We start from the raw sequence: 13,890 nt of genomic DNA, 5'->3' as shown, positions 1-13,890 counted from the left end.
AGAATTTTCATTTCACTATATCTTTTCAGTTCTTTATCTATTCTACAAAACCAAAAAAAGGGGGAGGAGGAGATGGGGGGGAGGGAAGATTGCAGTAAAAGAGTTTGTTTTGTTTAATATTATTTGACCCTCTCACTGTTTTTCTTGCAACAATCGAGGCGAACGATTGCGGAGGTGTTACCCAAAGGAGTAACTTATCTTATTCCGTCACCGCAATTCAAAAGAAGAAGATCGTCGCAAAGCAGGATGCATCAACAAACAATGCGGGCGACATCGCAAATTTGGGGGTTGTATTCTTCCTTGATTTTATCCCAAATTTTGCACTAACGCATCACATTTTACTTTTGAAAATTTTACCTCTGCATTCTCTTTGGTTACTGCAATCATTTAACATTGATAAATTTAGTAAGTCACCGCATGTTGTCTCTTTGCCAATTATGATTTCAATGATGAAACACATGCTTCTATTTTTTCATATATACTAGAATCAACTTAATCTTAGAAAAGTCACCTCATGAAATATTTCTAGAAATTAGAGGTTTGCTAGCTTTCTTTCAAACTCTCTTTACGTAGCTTCCTAAGAACATCGCATGATTTCTTTCAATCTTTTGGCAATGGGGACATTGCTGCATTTTAAATTTGGGGTTGAGGTATTTATTTTCGACCTTTCTATTTTTAGCTTTATAAAAAAAATTTTGAGAACAACTCCACTGTCAACGCAATGGAGAAACCCATGTTGATAAGAATTAAGTTCTAAAGGGCACTTACCCGTAGTTGGATGTCCGCATGACACATGTAGGGGCAAGCCAAAACAAAAGTAAGTCGCCAGGATCAACACATAAATAAATGACCCTAACTCCGCTGCCAAGTAGGTATGAGTTTTGTCAAAGAAAGAGCACAATGCTCGTAGTTGGATGTCTGCATGACATACGTGGGGGCAGCTAGAACAAAGGCAAGGAACTTGGATCAGTGTAAGGTCAGAGAAAAAAATAACAATGTCAAGAAATATGCAAGGACAAAAAAAATCATTTGACACCCCGGTGGGAAAATTTTCTTTTTGAAATAAATCATGCGATGTCCCGAAATTTAGTAAAATCCTTTTGAAGGTTAAACTTGCAGTCCCTAGGTATTAGAAATATTTTCAGAGGATACTTGAATAAGAATTGAGGAAATTTTGGTGTATAGGATTTGAATGGAGTATCCTTGAGAAATCTAGGAGAAGAGAATTGCGGTCAACTTCCTAAAGGAAATCTTTAATTTATGCTTGAGGAAAAGCATTGTTTAAATTTGGGGGTGTGATAACGGTAGAAATGCACATTATTACAGTGCTAAATTCTTAAACAATGTTGGCTTGCATTTATAAAATATGTTAAATTGCGTCCAAAAAGCATTAAGTTCATAACATTGCGGTCGCATGCATTCATCGCATAGAAATAATTAATTTTTGTATTTTTATGCAGATTATGCATTGACGCAAGGCAAAAAGCGCGATCACAAGAAATCAATGGTCGAGCGCAGCATTACCACAAGGATTTGCGGTGATTTGTGCTCGCAAATATCTACTCAAGAAAGATTGTCGCATAGAGCCTATGAGTGTACATGCATCGGCTCTATGCGGCAACCTTCTTGAGCAGATTTTCGCGAACGGAAACGATCGCATAGCCTTGTGGTCGCAATCTTTTAATGTGTTTGGATGTTAATTTCTTTGGATCGCAATTCCGCCTTGTGCTAACGCATTTTCTACACAAAATACATAAGTTAGCTATTTTTAATGCGATGGACACATGCGATCGCAATGTTATAAACTTAATGCTTTTGGACGCGATTTTATATATTTTCACCGCCGCAATCCTTCATTGTTTTATATTTTTGCACTGTAATAACGTGCATTTCTGTTATCACACCCCCAAATTTAAAACAATACTTGTCCTCAAGCATAAGCTAAAGATTTTCTCTAGAAAGTTGACCACCTTCTTCTTTCTTAGATTTCTCAAGGTTGCCTTATTCAAACCTTATGTACCAAAATCTCCTTAATTCTTATTTGGGTCTCTTCTTAAAATATTTCTAAAATTTAGGGACCGCAAGTTTAATCTTCAAAAAGACTTTACTTGTTTCCAGGGCATCGCATGATTTTTTCATATAAAAAAAAAAAACTTGTTCAATTGAGGTATTTTCAAATGATTTTTATCCTTGCGTATTTTAGACATATATTTTTTTTTCTATGACCTTGCACTGATCCGAGTGCCTAGCCTTCATTTTAGCTTGCCCCCACGTGTATCATGCGGACATCCAATTACGAGCAAGGCGCTCTTTCTCAGTCTAAACTCATGCCCATTTTGCAGCAGAGTTGCAATCATTTATTTATGTGTTGATCACGATTCCTACCTTCGTTTTGGCTTGCCCCCACGTGTGTCATGCGGACATTCAACTACGAGTAGGATCTGATCCCAACGTTATGATATTTTTTTTGTAGTGCCTAAAAATAGCAAGGTTGAAAATGAATACCTCACCCCTAAATTTAAACGCAGCAACATTCTCATTGCTGAAAGATTGAAAGAAGTCATGCGATGCTCTTAGGAAATTACGTAAAAGTCAGTTTGAAAGAAAGCTGGTGGACCATAACTTCTAGAAATATTTCATGAGTTGACTATCCTAAAATTAAGTTGACTCTAGTATATATGAAAAAATAGAGGCATGCATTTCATCATTGAAATCATAATTGGCAAAGAGAAATAATGCGGTGACTTACTAAATTAATCAATGTGTAATGATTGCGCCGACTAAAGAGGATGCGATGATAAAATTATCAAAGTTAAAATGTTATGCGATAGAGCAAAATTTGGAATAAACAAAGTCAAGGAGAGATACATCCCCAAATTTTCTCTGTCGCCCACGTGAACGCATAATATAAGTTCATTATTGTGGCGAACTGCTCTCTTCGATTGCGGTGGAGGACTAAGCTAATTGCATCTTTCATGAAGCTCCTCCAAAATCGTTCACCACGATCGTTGCAATGAAAACATTGAGAGGGTCAAATAAAAAAACAAAGTTAACAAAATTTTTCTTCTCTCTTTTTTTTTTTTTTTGTAGAAATGAAAAGAGTAAAAAGAATGTAAAGATGATAAAGGATATAAGGAGGTAGAATTGAGTTCATGAAGATTTCAAAGGATATTTCAAAAAAAGATTGCGTCCATGATAAATCTGATTGCATAACTATCATAGGGATTGCTTATTCCTTTCAATCTGGGCTTTTTACGTCCAAGGCAGTTTTCTCTTCTTTCCTCGTTCTTCTGGGATCTTGATTGCCTCAATCTGGAGCTTTTTCCTATTAATGTTCATCATGATTTCTCCCTTGTGTACATCAATTTTAGAACGACTGCTTGATAGGAATGGTCGTCCCAATATGATGGGCTCATCTTCATCCGCTTTATAGTCCAGAATGATGAAGTCTAGCGATAGAATGAATTTTTCAATTGATACTGCAACATCGTTCAATTCTCCTTTGAAGTGTACTCGGGATCTATCTTTGAGTAGGAGAGTCTCCGTCGTGGGCGTTAGTTTGAGTTTGCCCATATTCAATCGTTTGAAAATGGATAGCGACATTAAGTTTATACGTGCTCCAAGATCGCATAATGCTTGACCACTATAGACCGCTCCAATTGAGCATGGTATCGTGAAGCTTCCTGGGTCGCACATTTTTGGTAGGATCATAGTATTTTGCATTACTACCACTGTAGCGATCTTTCCTCCATCATTCTGTTTCTTTTTCAATCCTTGCGGGAATGGTGGTAGCTGTACTTCTATTTCATGTTCTAGAGGCTCGAAGGTGGATGCAACTTCTGGGTTCATCTTCTCGGGCGCTTTTGAATCATATGTCAACAGGTTCTTTATTGTCACTGCATTTGTGTTGGTCCTGGTGGGCTCTTCCCCCTCTTCCGCTGTCATTTTTTTGCTTAGCAAGGAGACTGCTAGGCATTGTTCCTTTCCTGTACCCCCAGAGTTGCGAGGGAGCTCAGTTGAGCTCGGTAACGCTCCCTGCGGTCTATTTTTGAGTTCGCCCGTAATCTGTCCTATCTGAATTTCAAGATTTTAGATGAACATCACTTGATTCTGAAGCATTGATTCATTCTTCTCAATATACTGCTTCAACAAGCTCTCTAATGATGAAGATTGTGGTGCCTGCGAATTGCTAGCTTGATGTTGCATTTGACCGTTTGTTCACGGGAAAAATCCTAGTGGCCCTTCCTTTTGCGACAGAGGTTGATAGCTTTGTTGTTGATTTTTCCACATGAAATTGGGGTGATTTTTCCATCCGGGGTTGTACGTATCAAAGAAAGGGTTGTTCTTAATGAAGCATACTGGCTACGGATTTCTTGGGCATTCTTCAATCGGATGTGCTTCTCCACAGGTGACACAACTCGTGGTCATTTGAGCGATTGCGTTGACTTGCCCTTTATGCATTCCCGTGCTATTGATTGCGATGCCTTGTATTGGATTCATCATCGCGTTCATTTGGGTTTTTAGGGATGCAATGGCCCCATTATTTGCATCACTATCTTTAATTCTTTATCTTTGATCGGTTTCCCTCCAATCTTCATAATTCTTGGAAATGCGATCAAGTATATTTTTTGCCTCGTCATAAGTCTTATCGAGCAGACCACCAGCTGCTACCACATTGGCAGCCATTTGCGATGCAGGGTTCAATTCGTGGTAGAAAATTTCCATCTGTGAACAATCTGGTAAGCCGTTATGCGGACAATCTTTTACCAACCTCTTAAACCTCGCCTAAGCGTCATTGAGCGATTCGTCAATATCCTGTTCAAAATTGGTGATCAACTTCCTCGTTCTGGCGTTCTCTGTCAGAGGGAAGTACTTCTTCATGAACTTCTCAACTACTTGTTCCCATGATGTAATCTCCCCTAGTTTGAGAGAATAAGCCCATTTCCGTGCCAGGTCATACAACAAAAATGGAAACAATGTTAATCGAACCTCCTCGGCAGAGATGTTTGGGAACACAAACGTGTTGCAGATCTCAATGAAACTCCAGAGGTGGGCATTCGGAACCCCATGTCCCCGGCAATGGCGCCATAAACTTGATGACATAAAAATGGTTTTCTTTGTTATGCATGCACTGTGATGATGAAAGAATGTGATACTACGTCTAAGTATATGCATTTTTAACGATATGTTCGTAGTATGCGATGTAGTAGTGCTTGTCACAAGTTTCCTTGCGTTGAAACCAAGTATAATTTCTATGCAAGTTTCTCAGAATAATCCGAGGTCGAACATAGGGATTGTTTTCGTTAATGCATTACTTTTGTGATACATGCGACCGGTTTAACAATGAATAAAGAATTAGATTTATACAGGAATGTAAAGTGCGTTGATAAAATAAAATCCTAAACTAATATGTTACAAGATACATGATACATTATACACGATACTGAGTTCGAGAACTGACTGTGAAGTTGTATAAAGAATATATGTATGTGATGGCAAGTCTTTATGGATGTAGTGGAACGAGAGAGAATAAATATTAAAAACAATGCAAGTTTGTCAATTGCGTTAAACATGCAACTAAGGTTCTGCTTTCCCTTGGTGTACACCTCTCGGTGGTCGGTCGGATTCCCATATCTCTATGGTGAAATAGAGATGAACGTGATGAACGCAAGGTTGTTTCCATCTCTGGAAATACTTCTCGCTTTAGCTAACGCATTCTTCCAACCATCTCTCAATAGGCGGAATAATATCTTCACTTCTGCTCTCACAGGTGAAGATGCCGTCAAGTATGCTTTAGCTAAACTTAATTATTTCTTTAACACAAGTAACTCACTTGCTTAATTCTTTCTATTTACCCAAGGAATTAGGAAAACATCATGGAGAAAATGGATTACGGATGAATGAAAATAGACAGAGAGATGAAAATGGTAGTTATCATAACATTTAATCATAGAATTAAGCGTTCGATACATGGTGTGAATGAAAGATTAGAGAAGATGAATATAGATGATGAAAAAGAGATTAGAAATAAATACAGAAGAAGTGTCAATGTCTTGACATAGATTCCGAACGGAGGTTTTTCTTGTTGGCGTGTGGAAGTAATGGAGAGAAGAGCTTCCCTCTCAGGCTTGCTCTTCTGGTAGAAATGACCTTCACACAGAGCTTCAACGGCGAGGATTGGAAGGATTCCTTGCTCGGAGACTCACCTCTCGACCTTGTCTCGTGATTATCCCAAATCTACTTTGGACAGTCGCTTCAGACCAGTCTCTCTCTCAGAATCGATATATGCACTTCTCTATGTATTCTTGTATATTTCTCAGTTAATTTGCAGAAGCTATTTATAGGTGAAGCTTAGCTCTTTGACTTCGTGGTCCCCACTTTATGGTTATGGTAGTTCCTGAAATGGCGGAGTGAATATTCCTTCTGTTATGCAATCAACCCGTCAGAAATGTACAACTGAAAGCTGTACATTTTTCAGAATCCTCCGCAAATGCGTTGCTCTTTACATCTTCAAACGACCGCTGCATGCGGTGTTGTTTTTTATTACCGCATGCGGTTGAATTTGCGTTGATCATCTCTTCATTCCTAAATGATGGGCGCAATGCGATGTAGATGCGTTGTTTATTTTATCTTTGAGCCATGAACGCATGCGGTGACTGATTTCCTGCAAAACAGAAATTGAAACACTCTATTCTACTATCACAATGATGTTAGTGGGTGTATTGACGACATTTTATAATTCTCCCATTTCTTAGCCAATTTCTATAATATCGACGTAACTTTTCTTTCTTTTTACCACAATATCTAAATAAAACAGTATAAATAACTTGTATTTCTACAAGTTATCAGATCCTCGCCATGCCTACTACCAAACTGTTTTGAAGTTTGAATCATTCGCAGCATCACCGGTTTCATTTCGAATCTCAATCCGTCAAGAGCTAGCCTCATGATTCCTGGTGAGAAATCATAGAGGTTGCGCGACGCATAGTCCCTGATAGGCCTATTGCGGTCGTTCACCAATAGGATGGGAATCGGCATGATATTATTTGCATTTGGTGCTCTATCTTCTGGTTGCACTGCCATGTTTGGATCTTTTTCTTGTTATTGTTGTTGTTGGCAGCTGTTTCTTCTTCTTCTTCGGAAAGTTCTCTCAATCTCTGGGTCGTAATTTGGGCTTAGGATTATTTCCTTCACTTGTACGATGCCCGCTTCTTCTCTTACCTAAGGAGAAGCAGTGCACAGAGACTGAAAGTTTGCAAAGAAAATAAAAAATTTACTGTTAGAATACTTGTATTGTCGTAGTCCCTGGCAACAGCGCAAAAAACTTGATGTGTGGTTAGTGCGATGAAATAATGGTATAGAATGCGATGGTGGAATATGCATTGTGCATGCAAGTTTTCTCAGTAAGATTCAAGTATAAACCCTACTAAGTTGCATAGCAAGCCTAGGGTCGAACACAGGGACTAAGGAAAAAGTATGCGATGGTAATTTTCAATTACTTTGCGATGACAAATAAATCAATGCGTTGGTTGGTATGTTGTTTAAGGTATAAAGTCTATGCGGCGGATTTGAGAAAAGAGTTAATAATACAAAAGTACAATGAGTATGCAAGGGAACGGGTTGAGAAGGTATTTAGCTAACACTTCCTAAGATTGCGTTTATGTTATGCGATCATGCTACATACATACAACAGCAAGTCATCTCTCAATGCAAATGCTATAGCTTCTAGTTGTAGAACGCATGCGATGTATGCGATGATGTCTATAGGACTTACATCTAAGCCTCTATTCTTTTCTATGCGCGACGAATGACACACACATACACAAGGCGACCGCATATTACCATAACCTATTTCTAGGGTGCATGCGATGCATGTTGGCAAATAGAACTTATCTCTAAGTCTATCTCTTGCTTATGCAGATCTAATCTTGCTTTCTCAAGTATAGATTCTAACCTAGTTCTCTCAAGTCTTAGGTTCTTTCTTTAGACTCTCTCTTGAGTAGCTCTAAAGGGGTGATGGACGCAACATAAGACAAGATGATCGCATGCAATGAAGATCCTAGGTCATGTCAGCTAAGTACTTCTCAATCCATTCGAAAGTTTAGTTACTCAAACATATTGTAAAGAGAGTTAACAGATGTAGAAATACAAGTTCCATTCTATATATGAAATCGAAATACAGAATGACAATGTGAAATAAGGGTAAGGAGCCTGGTAGCAATTTCTTGCTTCCCACGGCTTTTACACTATTCTTCTCTACTCTACTCAAAAGATATTCTTGCTTTCGCAAGAGTCGGCCCTCTCTGTGTTTTCCACACTCCCTGACACTCTCTCGAGCTGATTAGGACGATCTTCTGGTGTCTTCTCTCTTCTCTCGCCTCCGCCTTCTAAGTATAAGAAAACTATGAACTAAGCTAACTATCTTCTATATGGTGAACTCTCCGAACTGAGCGAACTTCTTTAACGAAGGTGGCCTTCGGTATTTATAGAGCTACAGGGTGAAGATCTTTTTCTCTCAAATAATTGCACTGATGGGATGTCATTAATTCTCTATGTCTGATGCATCGAATAATTGTCACCAAAAAGTTAAGTGTACTTGTACAGTATCATTAACAGCTTGTCAACTTAATTCAGAATCGACCGTCATCAGCTTTCTATCCCATTGTGATTTATTAAGCTTTCACCTTGATGTGCCGACTCTATGCGGCCACCTTCTTGACCAAATTTTCGCAAACGCAAATGATCGCATAGCCTTGTGGTCGCAATCTCTTAATGCGCTCGGACGTTAATTTCTTTGGATCGTAATTCTGCCTTGCGCCAATGACTTTTCTGCACAAAATACATAAGTTAGCTATTTTTAATGTGATGGATGCATGTGATCGCAATGTTATAAACTTAATGCTTTTGGACGCAATTTTATATATTTTTACCATCGCAATCCTTCATTGTTTTATATCTTTGCACTGTAATAACGTGCATTTCTACCCATTATCACCTGGTAAGTCCAGGGTCGAACACAGGGACTACTGAGTAAATATGCGACAATAAATTTGACTCCTTTGCGGTGATGAAAACAAATAAGTTGGATGGTGTTTTGATTAAGTATATTTCCTATGCGACGGATTCGAGTAAAGAGTTGATGAAATCGAGAATTGCAATGAGTATGTGATGAACGGGTTGAGTAGGGGTTTAACTAACACTTCCTAAGATTGCGTACAAGTTATGCAATCATGCTACACACAAACAACAGCATGTCATCTCTCAATGCAAATGCCATAGTTCCTATTTCTAAGATGCATGCGATGTATAAGAAAATTTCGATAGAACTTATGTCTAAACCTCTATTCTTGTTTATGTGATGATGAATGATGCACACATATGCAAGGTGACTGCATACTATCATATCTTATTTCTTGGGTGCATGTGATGCGTAACAGCAAATAGAACTTATGTCTAAGTTTCTATCTCTTGCTTATGCGGTTCTAATTTGACTCTCTCAAGCCTAGATTCTAATCTGACTCTCTCAAGTCTAGATTCTTTCTTTAGACTACTCTCTCAAGTATCTCTAAAGGGTGAATGATGCATACATAAGAAAAAAAATGATCGCATAAAGTGTAAATCTTAGATCATGCTAGCTAAGTACTTCTCAACTCATTCAGAAATTTAGCTACTCATGCAAAGTATCGAGAGGTTGAACATAAGTTGAAATGAGATTTCCATTGTCTTATAAATTAAATGCAGAATACAGAATAACAATAGAATGTAGAGATAAGAAGCCCAGTAGCAATTTCTTGCTGCCCATGGCTTTTTACACTGTCTTATCACTCCAACTCTGCCCAGATGAATATCCTTGCTTTTGCAAGTGTTGGCCCTCTCTCCTTTTGTAGTGCTTCTCGGCAGTCTTTCGAGCTGTCCAGGAATGATCCCTCGGCATCTTTTTCTCTTTGCTCGTCTCCATCTTTTCAGTATAAGAATAACTATGAACAGACTAATGGCTATCTATTTTGTATATGATCTAACTTCTATATATATTGTGAACTCCTCTAATAATGGTGGCCTTCGGTATTTATAGAGCTCGAGGTGAAGAAGCTTTTCTCTCTAATGATTGAAATGATAGGTGGTCTTTAAATCTTCTGCTCTAATGTGTCGATTAATGGTCACCGAAAGTTGAGTGTACTTGCTACAGTGTGTCGTTAACGGCTTGTCAACTAAATTCAGATTCGACCGTCATCAGTTTTCCGTCCCATCATGATTTATTTGATATCACCTTGATGCGCAGTCTTTATGCAACCACCTTCTTGAGTAACTTCTCACGAATGCATACAATCGCATGACTTTGAGATTGCAATCTTTCAATGTGCGCAGACACCTAATTCCAGACACCTAATTCCTTGGATCGTGATTTAACTTGCGCCAACGCATTTTTCCTGCAAAAAATAAGTAAATTAGCTACTTTTATGTAATGGCCGCAAGCGATCGCAATTTCTTCAGTTTAGCACTTTTGAACATGATTTTGTATATTTTTACCGTCGCAATCTCTCATCGTTTTACTTATTTGCACTGTAATAACATGTATTTCTACCCGTTATCATTATGCTAAAATCTAATGTAGATCAATGTGTTTGTTTTTTCAGTAAATATATCAAATAGCAATTTTCCATTAGTTGCCTTTTCTAGTTTTATAGATTTCAACTACATGACGTGGAAAGAATCCATTAAAACATTTTTCATGGTAAACGACCTCGAAGATTTCATAATTGACGATTCTCCTTAAGTCCCAGCCCTAGATGCACCACGAAATGTTCGTAATGCATATGAGGTGTCGACGAAGACTAATTCGAGTACCCGAGTTCACATTTTGGCAAGCATACCTGGTGTGTTGGCTAACAGATTTGAGAACATGGTCATTGCATATAAGATCATGGAATCATTATGAAAATTGTTTGAATATAAGTTCTCACTATTCAAGCAAAACGTGATTGATGACAATGAAACCAGTAGTGTCAGTTCCCAAGATAATCTCTAGTCCATATTGAATGTCAAGGGACTAAAAGAGAAATCAATTGTTGCCAACTTTGATGAAATTCATCAACGAGGATTGTCCTTTACAAATTTCAATGAAGCTTCGAAGATGGGCATGCGGATCTTGGCCACACTATCCACCAAACTGTCCTGCTGTCTGGATCATTTGTAACATTACCGGCTTCATCTCGAACCTCAATCCATCAAAAGTTGGCCTCATGATTCCTAGGGAGAAATCATACAAGTTAGGTAACGCATAATCTCGGATGGATCTATTGCGATCATTCTCCAGTAAGATAGAATTTTCCATTATGTTGTTTGTATTCGCGGCTCCTTCTTCCGGTTGTTCAACTATTCTATGAGTTCTTCCTTGTTGTCAACGTCTGTTTCTCTTGTTAATTTGAACACATCAACCTAACTCCAAGAACTAATTCTCAACTTGAATCCATTGTGCTACATAGGGGACCTTATGGATCTATAGCTTGAAGCTCCAACGGTACGTGAATAACTGACTAAACTCTTTAGTCACGAGATCCACCATCCGTTAACTGTCAAGCACTCCACTAAAGACCAACAGTTGCACTCTACTCACTACAGATATATTTCTGTATTCATATCAACCAATCAATAGTGCGATAACCCTTCACAGATCGCTCGTAAGTACAGTTGAACCAATTTACCATTTTGCCCCTGTAGTTACATCTAACTCCTTAAGTACCCTTGATTCCTCTAATGAACAATAAGTCATAGTCCTACTATGACTTGGTCCTCCTATTGAGCAGGGTATCGTAAAGCTGCTTGGGTCGCGCATCTTTGGTGGGATTATAGTGTTTAATTTTTGTGTTAATGCCACCGTAGCGAATTTTCCCGTGCTTCTTTTCTTCAACACCATATCCTTAAAAAACTTGCCATATTTGGGCATCTGCTCTATCACTTCTGTAAATAGAATATTGATGTGTAGTTCTTTTAATATTTCCAGAAAGTGATGATACTGACCTTCATCATTTTGCTTCTTTTTCAGACTTTGAGGGAATGGAGGTAACTGTAATTTCACTGTTCCATGGTCTGAATCAATCCTGCTAGGCTTCTTCCTAACTTCTGGTCCCATCATCTCGGGCTCTTCTGTCTCATTTTGCGTCCACGGTTACTTGGATTCCATCGTATTTGAATCAATCCTGCTAGGCTCCTTCCTAACTTCTGTCGTCGTCTTTCCACTTCGCAGGGTGACTGCTTGGCAATGTTCCTTCCCTGTGTTCCCCAGGTTGGGTGGGAGCTCAGTTGAGCTCGGCAGTGTCCCCTGCGGTCTATTTTTTTAGCTCCCCTGCAATTTGTCCTATCAAAAGCAGGCCACATAATTCCTGGGGAGAAATCATACAAGTTAGGTGACGCATAGTCCTGATGAGTCTATTGCGATCATTTGCCAGTAAGATAGGATTTGCCATTATGTTGTTTGCATTTGCGGATCCTTCTTCTGGTTGTTCAACCACTCTGTGAGTTCTTCCTTGTTGTCAAAGTCTGTTTCTCTTGTTAATTTGAACACTTCAAACTAAATCCAAGAACTGATTCTCAACTTGAATCCATTGTGCTACCAAAGAGACCTTATGGACCTATAGCTTGAAGCTTCAACGGTACGTGAATAACTGACTAAACTCTTTAGTCATGGGATCCACCATCTGTTAACTACCAGACACTCCAATAAAGACCGACAGCTGCACTCTCTTCATTACATATATATTTCTGTGTCCATATCAACCAATCAACAATGTGATAACCCTTCATAGATCATTCGTAAGAACAGTTGAACTAATTTACCATTTTGCCCCTGTAATTACATCTAACTCCTTAAGTACCACTGATTTCTCTAGTGAACAATAAGTCATAGTCCACTATGACTTGGTCCTCTCTTCCAAAGAGAGAATGTGATCACTATGTTCAAGACCCAGAATCAGCCCTTAAGAACAGCCTTTCTTTCTAATGATTGCAATGATGGGCGGCATTAATTCCTCTACTCTGTTGCACCGTTTAATGTTCACCGAAAGTTGAGTGTACTTGCTATAGTGTGGCTTTTAACGGCTTGTCAACTAAATTCGGAGTCGATCGTTATTAGCTTTTTGTCCCATCATGATTTATTATGTTGCCGCCTTGATGCGAGGTCTTTATGCGACCACCTTTTTAAGAAACTTCTCACGATCGCATGACTTGGGATCGCAATCTTCAAGCGCGCTGACGCACTATGCCTTTGGATCGCAATTTCAAATGTGCCATCGCATTGTACCTGCACAAAATAGGTAAATTAACTGTTTTTATGCGATGAGCACTTGCGAACGCAATTCCTTTCAGTTTAGCGCTTTCGGACATGATATTGCTTATTTTACCATCGCATTCTTTCATTGTTTTACTTATTTGAGCTGTTATAACTTGTATTTCTACCAGTTATCACACCCCAAATTTAAAGCAATGCTTGTCCTCAAGCATAAACTAAAGATTCTCTTTAAAAAGTCAACCGCCTTTACCCTACCTAGACTTCTCAAGGTGCCTTATTCAAATTTCATGAACCAATGCCTTCTTAATTTCTATCCTGATCTCTTCCTAAAATATTTCTAATCTTTAGGGACCGCAAGTTTAACCTTCAAAAAAACTTTACTCGTTTCCAGGACATCGCATGATTTATTTCAAACTTTCTCCAACCGGGGTGTTCCAAGTGATTTTTACCCTTGCGCGATTTGTGATCTTGTGCTAATCCAACTGCCCAGCCTTCATTTTGGCTTGCCCCCACGGGTGTCATGTGGATATTCAACTACGAGCAAGGCACTCTTTCTCAGTCAAAACTCATGCCTTATTTCTTTATTTGGCAGCAGAGTTGCGATC

The 13,890-nt window shown here is 38.7% G+C and overlaps 1 non-coding gene across 1 annotated transcript; it reads left to right on the top strand.

Annotated features, from left to right (window-relative positions):
* Positions 1 to 4,741: 4,741 nt before the first annotated feature.
* LOC120076960 (small nucleolar RNA R71) lies at positions 4,742 to 4,848 on the top strand. The gene has a single exon (XR_005481704.1). It is a non-coding gene; the product is annotated as a small nucleolar RNA R71 (small nucleolar RNA).
* The last annotated feature ends 9,042 nt before the right edge of the window (positions 4,849 to 13,890 follow it).

The sequence above is a fragment of the Benincasa hispida genome, chromosome 4 (genome assembly GCF_027475165.1).
Source record: "Benincasa hispida cultivar pf3 chromosome 4, pf3_genome.v1.1, whole genome shotgun sequence".
Taxonomy (NCBI): Eukaryota; Viridiplantae; Streptophyta; class Magnoliopsida; order Cucurbitales; family Cucurbitaceae; genus Benincasa; species Benincasa hispida.
Note: the sequence above shows the minus strand (reverse complement) of the source record. Positions and strands in the feature narration are given on the sequence as shown.